Raw genomic sequence first — 10464 nt, 5'->3', positions numbered from 1 at the left:
TAAACCTTAGGGCAGCACGGCCCCTCAAGCAGAACAGCAACAACAAAAAACAAGATAAATAGACCCCGAAGGCCTCATCCGCCGGATAGCGCCGAACGGGCGCCAGGGGCTGGGCCCGCTGAACGGCCATCAGGGCCGTCACCGGAGCCGCATCCCCCTCGAGCGGGTATGTGCTGCTGGCCCGCTCCCCCGTATGATGTCCGTCTCCCATGCAGGTGGCCCGTCAGCGGGCAACAGGCCCACCGCCGTGGCCTCCGGTGACCGGGGGGTCTCTGTCGGCCTCACTCGGGAGGGGCCTGGGGGCACACACACAGGTCGGACGTCACCTCCGTCAGCGAGACCCGGCCGGTCAGGCACGCCGGACACATCATCAGCCGGCCGCTCCGGAATTGGGGGTGGATCCCCCAGGGTAGATGGAACATAACGTTTGAGCCGGGACGGGTGCACTATCCACTGCCGGCGACCGAACCGAATCCGGACGCATTGCGGCCGGCGGACCTCCACAACCTCCACAGGGCCCTGCCAAGGGCGATGCAATTTGGCCGATGTGCCAACGGGGACCTGGGGACAATGCAGCCACGCTTTTTGACCCGCTATCCACGGGAGGCCAGCTGCCTGGTGTTTGGGCAGCCGCTCATTAGCCGCCTGCCGGCTTGCGGAATTCTCGGCAGCGGCCTGTCGCGCCTCGCGCAGCCGGTCAAGCGCGACCTTCAAAGGGGTCGGCACCGCCGACCCCTTCTTGGAGGAGCCAACGTCCATCTGGACGTGCACCGGGGGCTCCGGTTCCCTACCGTACATCAAATAAAAAGGCGAAAATCCCGTGGAGGCATGAGGGGCCAACCGATACGCCGCCAAGACCCCCGGGACGAACAGGTCCCAGTCTGACTGGGACGTGTTCACCTGGTGGCACAGCATGGACGTAAGGGTGCGGTTCAAGCGCTCTACCATCCCGTCTGACTGGGGGTGGTAGGGCGAGGTGCGGATTTTCTTGGTGCCAAGGAGGTCACACACCTCCTTGAGCAACCTAGACGAGAAATTCCGCCCCTGGTCAGTCAACAATTGTTCCGGCGCGCCCTTGTCAAACACGTACCCCTGGACGAAGGCCTCGGTGATAGAAGAGGCCAACTGATCGACCAAAGGCCATGCCATGGGCCAACGTGTGAGGTACTCAACGCCCACCAAGAGGTATTTGTGGCCCCGTTGGGATGCAGGGAATGGCCCCAAAATGTCGAGCGCCACGAGCTCATTAACGCGAGAAACCCGGATGGACTGCAGCGGGGCCCGGTCCCGGACAACTGGGGCCTTCCTCCGCGCGCAGTCGTGGCAACCCTTTAAAATCAGTGCCACGTCACCTTCAACACCCGGCCAGTAATAGTCCCGCTTAAGGGTCAATAAGGTCTTGTGGTAGCCAAGGTGCATAAGCTTCTCGTGAATGGCTCGGGTTAATTTACCACGCAGGCTAGTGGGCACAACCACACAATAGCGTTCCAATTGGGCATCCCAACGCATGAGTAGTCCGTCATGCACGGCGATCTCCGGGGCAGCCGACGAAGCTGAGCTCCGGGCCTTATGTCCGACACGGCGCCGTAGCTTCAGCAGAGAGGAATCCTCCATCTGCAAGCCGGACCATACCTCCCGGGGAAGTCCAAGGCCGAAATCCGCGGGCGACGCCGCACCTGGAGGGGTGTCCGCCTCGGCCGACGCGACCAACTGGGCCGCGGCGTCCCCTGGGGCCTTGCAACGGCTAGAGCCCAGGGCGCAAGCACACCCACCGCCTGCCGGCAATCGGGATAAACCGTCCGCATTTCCATGCTGTGTCCCCTTCCTGTGGATTACATCAAAGGGGTAATCCTGGAGCACTTCGAGCCAGCGAGACAGCTGACTCGAGGGCTGACTAATCTTCAGCGAATATTGCAGGGCCGCGTGGTCGGTTCGGACCGTAAACAGCCTACCGTACAAATATGGTCTATACAACTGAACAAAATAAACTATGGCCAAAAGTTCCCTCCGGGTCACACAATATCGCTGTTCCGTCGAGGACAGAACGCGACTGCCATAGGCTACCACCCTCTCAACCCCGTCGACCACCTGGGCCAGGACAGCCCCAATTCCCGTGTCGCTGGCATCGGTATCGAGCAGGAAGGGTTTCGTAAAATCCGGGTACCCCAAGGGCGGCGCATCCGCCAAGGCCGTGCGAAGCGCCGCAAAAGCCGCCTCCTCCTCCGCGCCCCAGTGAAACCTTTGGCCTTTGGCGGAAAGGGCGTGCAGTGGCTTCGCAATGGTCGCAAAATCGCGGACAAACCGGCGATAGTACGATGCGAAGCCAACGAAGCTACGCACCTCCGCGACAGATGTGGGAGTCGGCCACGTCCGGACACAAGCCGTTTTATCCGGGTCCGTGGCGACACCTGACGTGCTAACAATGTGTCCCAAATACCTCACCGATGGTTGTAGCAAGTGGCATTTCTGGGGTTTGAATTTCAAGCCAGCAGCACGCACTTTGACGAACACCGCCTCAAGGCGTTGCAAGTGCTCGCCAAACGTACGGCCAAAAACAATAACGTCATCCAAGTAGATTAGACAAGACTCCCACTGCAGCCCCGCCAAGACCATCTCCATGAGACGCTGGAAGGTGGCCGGGGCCGAATGGAGACCCATAGGAAGCCGATTGAACTCGAACAACCCCTGGGGTGTGTGGAACGCTGTTTTGGGTCTAGAGGCCTCATCCAGTGGCAATTGCCAGAAGCCGGAGAGCAAATCTAAAGTCGAAAAGAACCGCGCGCCCGAGAGGGCGTCCAGGGAATCATCCATGCGAGGCAATGGATATGCATCAGCCACCGAGATCTTGTTCAATCTACGAAAATCGACGCAGAACCGGAGACTCCCGTCCCGTTTCTTGACTAGCACAATGGGGGCACCCCAAGGGCTAGTAGATGGGGAGATGATGTCCGCCGCCAACATTTCCTCGACAGCCGAGCGGACATGATCTTTTTCCGCTGGGCTAAAGCGGTGGGAATTAAGTCGAATAGGGGCCGCGTCGCCCGTGTCTATGTGGTGGTCCAAAAGAGTAGTGCGACCCAGATCAAACTTACTTTGGCTGAATACATCGGTGAACCGCTCGATGAGGTCGCGGAGTTGCCGACGTTCCCCGGAGGACAACGAGGCATTCTCGTCGCACAACGTGGCAATCCATGATGCGTCGGGGTCCCCCGTGCGCATCACGCCCGCCACGACCCCTCCATCCGGGGCAGCGCTCTCGGGTGGAGGAGCCGGGGTCGCGTGTGCCAAAACGGCGCCGGCCGGGACTACGACCGGCAAGGGTCCCGAATTGAGGACCTGCAAAAAAAGGTCCTGGCCCCCCGACACGGCTGTCAAGGCGCCCACCAACCCCTTCGTCCTTGAAAAGTAGCTTGACGGGGACAGGAGGATACCCGTCTCCGTGGAGCCCATTTCGAGCGGTTTGCGCAACCTAAGGGGTATCAGGATTTGTGACGCCGGTGGTACGGTCACCGGCACTTTATTCAAGGCCCGTACACCGGCGACCAAGGGAGACAGGACGGTAGGCGATTGTAGGAATTTCAGCCGCCTCCCTGACGGCATTTCCACACAGCCCTGGTCAACGAGAATTCGGATGGGCATCCTAGACAAAAAGTCGGTCCCCAAGAGGCATGGCACTGCCAAGGTCCTGGAGACCAAAATCGGCCCGGCCAACTCAATCTCGTCAACCCGAACCGACGCTACAACGTGGCCCAAGATGCCCAAACTGCCGCCGTTCGCGGCGACACAAGCCCCGCGAACCGGCCTTAACGGACCCACGCTGCGGGGTAGCAGCCCAAAAATGGCCTCCGAAATAATGGTGGCCGATGCCCCCGTATCCACCAGGAGGCGAACGTGCACCCCTTGCACATATCCTGCCACCGCTGAGGAGCCGGCAGCTGCCGCCACCATCCTATGCGCAAGTGCATCCCAGTGGCGGGTCTGTCTGGGCCATTGAGGGGGTGATGACGATGGTGCACCCGACCCTTCGAGGACAACCCCATGACGATGGGTCCTAGCACCGCTAGATGCATGAGGTGAAGGGAGCGGCCGCGCAGATGATGCGTCGCGACTCGCCTGGGGCCCCGGACCCGATGCCAAGGAGGGTCTAGGAGAAGGTGGAGTCCCTTTTCCAAAGGCCCCCGGGGCATTCCGGCAGCCCCGCTCAATGTGGCCCCGCTGACCACAGCGGAAGCAGGCCACCATGTCCGCCTCCTGTGGACGGGAAGGTCCCGGCCGCCCCCGCTGCTCCGGACGGCGACCACCCGCCCCCCTTCCTCGACGATCGGGCACCGCCAGGGCCGCGAGGGTGTCCACCCCCTGAGAGGTGACCCCCCCGTCCGGCACCGGGACCCCCGCACACGCCGCCATCTGAGGCCGTTGGCGGAGGGAGAGGTGCGCCTGAATGTTTTCGGCGACCGCCAAGGATGTGATCTGCCGATCATTGTTGATCGACAGAGCAATTCCTAGCTCCCTTGCCAGGTCAAGCAGCTTCCCCAAGGCCATAGAATCAAGTGCCCTGCCGTACAGGTCAGGGTATGCAGCCTGTGCCAGGGCCAGGAGCGAGCAGCGGAAGGCCAGCGGCAGTTCCCCCTCCTCCCGCCGCCGCAATGAAAACTTTAGCTGCGCGGTGGACGGCGGCTCAAAAACGTTGGCCATTTGGATATAGGCCGCCGGGAGTGTAGCCCGATTGGCCGGATGGATGGACTTGAAGGCCTGCAGAGCCCTTTCGTCCAAGCAGGTCGGAAGCGCCGGCAAGGCCTCCTCCATGGACCAGCCGACCGACATGTATGCCGCGTCGAACCGGTCCTGGAAGGCCGACCAGTCGCCCCCTTGCGCGACAAACGGCGCAACGTCGGGTAACCGGCGCTGCCATTGGCCGCGCGGCGCCGCGAGGTGTGGAAGCCAAGCGGCACCTGCGGGCCACCCGGCGGACGCGACGTGGTGCGGCGGTGGCAGCATTGCGGCTCCCGCGGGCCACGCCGAAGACGCGGAAAGGTGCGGTGGTGCTGCGGCTCCCATGGGCCACGCCGTAGGCGCAGCGAATTGTGGCTGAGTTGCGGCCCCCATGGGCCACGCCGTAGACGCAGCAAGGTGTGAAGGCACCTGCGCTTTCGCGACCCACCTGTCAGCGGCGGCGTACGAAGCCACGGCGTCGTCCCGCGACGCGGCGAGGGACCACGGCGTTGCCGAAGACGCGGCGGTATAAATCGGGCCTGCAGCGGCCCCCGCGGCCCACCCCGCCGGCGCAGCGAGGTGCGGGACAGCGGCCGTAGCCGCGGCAACCTCTCGCGACGCAGCGAGGCACCACGGAGTTGCGGCCTCCCCGGGCCACGCCGAAGACGCGGCGGTATAACACGGAGCTGCGGCGGCCCCCGCGGCCCACCCCGCCGGCGCAGCGAGGTGCGGGACAGCGGCCGCAGCCGCCGCAACCTCTCGCGACGCGGCGAGGCACCACGGCGTTGCAGCCTCCATGGGCCACGCCGAAGACGCGGCGGTATAACACGGAGCCGCGGCGTCATCCATGACAAGGGACGCAGGCACGGCGAGGTGCAGAGCCGCGGCATCGCCGGTGGCCGGCCCCGTGAGCGCAGCGACAGGTGGAGCCGCGGCAGCACCCGCGGCCCATTCCGGCGGCACGGCGATGTACGGGGCAGCGGCAGCTGCCGCTGCCCACCCCGGCGGCCCGGCGAGGACGGCACGCGCGTACTTACCCGGGGCCCCCCCGGCGGGCGCAGCTTGATGTAGAGCCGCGTCGTCGCCGGCGGCTGGTCCCGCAGGAGCGGCGTGCCGAGACACCCCGGCCGCGTCAGTGTAGAGACGCGGCGTCGCGGTCGCCATGGCAGCACCCGCGGCCCATTCCGGCGGCACAGCGATGTACGGGGCAGCGGCAGCCGCCGCTGCCCACCCCGGCGGCCCGGCGAGGACGGCACGCGCGTACTTACCCGGGGCCCCCCCGGCGGGCGCAGCTTGATGTAGAGCCGCGTCGTCGCCGGCGGCTGGTCCCGCAGGAGCGGCGTGCCGAGAAACCCCGGCCGCGTCAGTGTAGAGACGCGGCGTCGCGGTCGCCATGGCAGCACCCGCGGCCCATTCCGGCGGCACGGCGATGTACGGGGCAGCGGCAGCCGCCGCTGCCCACCCCGGCGGCCCGGCGAGGACGGCACGCGCGTACTTACCCGGGGCCCCCCCGGCGGGCGCAGCTTGATGTAGGGCCGCGTCGTCGCCGGCGGCTGGTCCCGCAGGAGCGGCGTGCCGAGAAACCCCGGCCGCGTCGGTGGAGAGACGCGGCGTCGCGGTCGCCATGGCAGCCAAGTCCGCCGCCCGCCGCGTCGCAGCCGTAGTAGCGGCCGCATACGTCTCCCGAGCCAACATGGCCGCCGCGGATTGCGTCGCAGCCAACATGACGGCCATTTCCGGTGGAGCGGTCGCTGGGAAAACGGCGGCGCTTTCAACGTTGGCAGTTGACAGTTGCTCCCGTCTCAAGTGCGGGGCGGTTGGCTGCGTCCGTGCCTCCACCTCGGCCAACCTGACGGTCAGCTGCCCCACCGCCTGCAGGAGCTGGTGCAGCAGAGCTGCGGGGACGCTTTCCGTCTCTGGCGGCGGCGGTGAGCTGGCACTCCCCGCAGCCGAATCCTCTCGCTCCGGCCCGCTCGTTTCTATGGGGACCGTCACCGGGGTCCCGGGCTCCGGGGTCACTGCTGGAGCCTCCTCTCCGCCTTCGGCACCCTCCAAGTCATGTGCCGGTGGGTTCTTACGCCGTGCGCCCGCTTTTGACATGTTGGCGACGGTGTAAACTTCTGACACCAGTTGTTAAGTAGTTGTTGCTGTTGTAGACGGAGGTACTCGGAGACGGAGGTGAGTTAGGGGCTTCCGCCAGGGTTTATTAACAGGTATCACTATAAGGGTTCCCTCTTCACCCCTTCCACTATCCCCGTTCCTCCAGTGACCCCGCTTACGTCACGGGGTCTCCCTTAAATACCCTCTGAGGCGAGACGTCACGTGCACTGCCCGGCGCGTGCGACCCCACGTCCCGTGATGTCACAGCACCGGACAGCGCACGCGACGCCACCACTCTCCTCTACTCCTCTACAAATGTACCGCTGTGATTTACACAAATTGCTGCTGCTGCGTTGACAGTGACACACAAGCACAAAGAACAACAACAACAAACTCAACATATTCATCAACAACACTGCCTTCAAAGGAACAATATATAATAGATGACGTTTCGGGTGATGGCCCTTCGATGACCACGTGTGCTATGCATAAGGGCGATTGTCCGAAACGTTGCCTATTTTATATATTTGTTTTGCTTTTAAGGAAGCAGCAGGGTTATTGACGAACGTATTGAGTTGTGTTCGTGATGTAAACATTGTTTAAAGGGTAGCTCTCTAATTGTTGATGTCAATAATTAGATGGTGTAAGCCGCGTGCAGCTTATCTCTCTCCCATTCACTGCGTTCTAAATGTATTTATTGATTTATTGAAACAGCCTTGAAGGCATATACAGTAAATATTTGTTGCCCTGTGGGGTTTCCCAACGAAAATGTAATCGAAGAAAGCACTTACTGGAACAAACAAGTGACTTGGACATCTAGTCCAGAACCTGGAATACACACGCGCACACAAAACAAAGATAAATACCCTCATATATAGCATTATACTGCTGGAAAAAAAATGCTGTTAGTCAGCATCTGTCATGGTTTTTACAAACTACAGCAGCTACTCGTTCCGGGCCGAGACTCGTCCAAGCATCACTCGTCCACTGGGGCTCGCCCTGGTCGGGACTCAAACTCACGTCGCTAGGTTGAATAGCAACAGTGCGCTAACAGCCGCTCAAAACCCACAGCTTCCCACGACAATCCAGACACACACGTGCGCGTACACGAGCACAGCCCAAATGTGGGTTCCTCTGGTTCTATTGGTCAGTCAATAACAGATGCAAAGCGACCGCATGCATTGCTACAATGTGATTGTGATGATCAGATTATAGTCTTGCTCTAGAGCCTGGCTGTTTGGAAGAAGGAAACAAAGTTACCTCCCGGTCCGGATAAACCGGTCTAAAAATGCAGTTCATATTTGCAAACAGCACGATCTTGTGGCTGCTGTGTACATACTCTTTTGTTCTTTCGGTAAAGTCACGTAGGTATAAAATAAAATAAATTTAATCACGGCGTTTCGATTGCAACACAAGCAATCATCATCAGGTGGGAAAACCACAGCAAGAACATGTTTTGCTGAAGTGGGAGAGAGAGTGTGTGCTGTGTACAGTTTTTTTGTATTTAAAGGTAACTCATTTGGAAAACAATATGAACAATTAATTTGCTAAAGCCTTGGTTATGCTGTTTTGGTGACGGATTTTTCTTTAGAAAATCATCACAATGGGTAATCAATGTCAATATAAATCCGCGTGTGTCACCCTCAGCCAGAGATCGCGTTGTCTTGCCACGCCTCGAACCAATGGTTGGAAATTCCACGATTCCCTTGGCAGGGGACAGTCCATCCATGGCATGACCATGAGGCAATTGATTCTTACGCACAGATACACAGCGTGGAACTTGTGCGTGTAATCATCTACTTTTTGTTTTTACAATTTGCATGCCAGGTTGCTTGCAGGCAATGTAGAGTGTAAAAGCGTTGTTGAGAATCAATTGATTTGACCATTTGCCCCACGCGATGTGTGGGCTGTATCTGAAGAATCAAATACCGATGAATGGGAGAGGGGCCGTCCATAAATGACGTCACGCACCTAGGGGGGGGGGTCTGACATTTGTGACGATGTGTGACGAGGGGGGGGGGGGGGGTTTGAGAAATGTGACGTCACATCAAAATGCGCAACTTTAAATAACTATAGACAACAGGTTCTACTTAATTAAATAGACTTTTTGATAAATGTTTTCTCCTACAACATCAGAGTGCAGCGCCACATTAAATACGCACAATGACAATAGTTTAAAGCGATTTGAAGCATGTTTTATTTTTTGGGGAGGGGCAGAGTTTTGTGACGTCATATTTGAGAGGGGGGGGTCTGACTTTTTGTGACGCCCTGTGACGAGGGGTGGGGGGTCAAAAATCGTCCAAAATCGAGTGACGTCATTTATGGACGGCCCCAGACAAGAATTGAGAGGAATGAGCTGGAACACGGTTGCAAGTCAGCGAGGTGAGATGGAAAGGGCACAACGCCATACTTCCGAATAGGAGCGACTTTTACCATCGTAGAGGGAGAGCCGATACGAATTGTGGAGGTGTGTGATTCTCAGTCTCTCCAGCAACACGACGTAAAGTTGCATGGTTCAAATGCTTTAGACGTTTATTAGTCTCCTAGAATTACACTCAGGAGTCTCGAAACACTACAAGTTAACTATTATTCAAGTATACGACCCAACGAGAAGCCACAATGAGGAATAAATAAAACACATGCTTGAGGAAATAACCCGATCACTAAAATGACAGCATCGTAACGGGGCGACTGGACTGCAAAATAATGGTGCAAGAGACAAGTAGAGGCTGATTGGTAAATGTGACCTTGGTGATTGCGGATTGGGAGAGGTTGAGTGGTCTACTCGAGTTTGCAGCAAGCGCAGCAGGCGTTCAAATGATGATTATTACCTTTAATTTAAAAATAAAGGATCTCGGGAAATGGACGTGCAGACGCCAAATTGGTGACTTTAGGAACGACGTGAACTTTATTCCAACGGCCAAATCCCCAGGAACGACAAAGATGTCTCTGACCTCAACACATTTAACACGAGAAGCGACCACAGATTGGCTCGATACAAGTTGCAATGCAGCATAGCCGCAGAGAGCACAACTAATTGATGCTGTAGTTAACACGTCAAATGTGCGTATGTACGTTGAATCTCTTTCTCGCCGTATGTAGCCGACCGTGCTAATCGGAGGTGAAGGGCACATCACTGATTTTTAGATTAAATCTAGACAGATTAAAAAGCTTTACGGATCAAATCTATTAAACTGATGCCATCACTTTAAATAATTGATTGACCAGAACGGCAATGGATATAGTGCATTGAAGGTCATAGTAAAGGTCAGAACGTAAAGGTTGCGAGCATTTTCGGTACACTCATCGGGTACTGAAAGGGAGATTTTTCGACTTCGCAACAGACGGTTTCTAAATTTTACTCGACTCAAGTCGCGTCTGACAATGGCCTCTTTTTCAGTGACAGAAGTGGCTGAGGCGTGTGTGTCTGTATGTTAATGTGTGTGACGATTAATGGGGGCTCTGGACGGGTGCGAGGGACTGGTAACCCCTCCACCTTCAATTAATTACCACTAAACCACGACCATAAAATTCAATAAATAAGCTTGTGACGGAGGCCCCGGGAGGACATGCGTCTATGATGTCTCCTGGCCAAACCCCATTTGGCGGAGCCAGGAGACTGAATCCTTACCCTCGGGGCTCCTCCAGAAA

The 10464-nt window shown here is 58.2% G+C and overlaps 1 protein-coding gene across 1 annotated transcript in view; it reads left to right on the top strand.

Annotated features, from left to right (window-relative positions):
* The window catches only part of LOC144731553 (procathepsin L-like), a 429171-nt gene that overhangs the window by 32789 nt on the left and 385918 nt on the right, over window positions 1-10464 (top strand). The window lies entirely within an intron of this gene.

The sequence above is a fragment of the Lampetra planeri genome, chromosome 39, assembly GCF_965212315.1.
Source record: "Lampetra planeri chromosome 39, kcLamPlan1.2.h2, whole genome shotgun sequence".
NCBI lineage: Eukaryota > Metazoa > Chordata > Hyperoartia > Petromyzontiformes > Petromyzontidae > Lampetra > Lampetra planeri.
The sequence above is the reverse complement of the archived record's forward strand: the minus strand, read 5'-3'. Positions and strand labels throughout refer to the sequence as shown.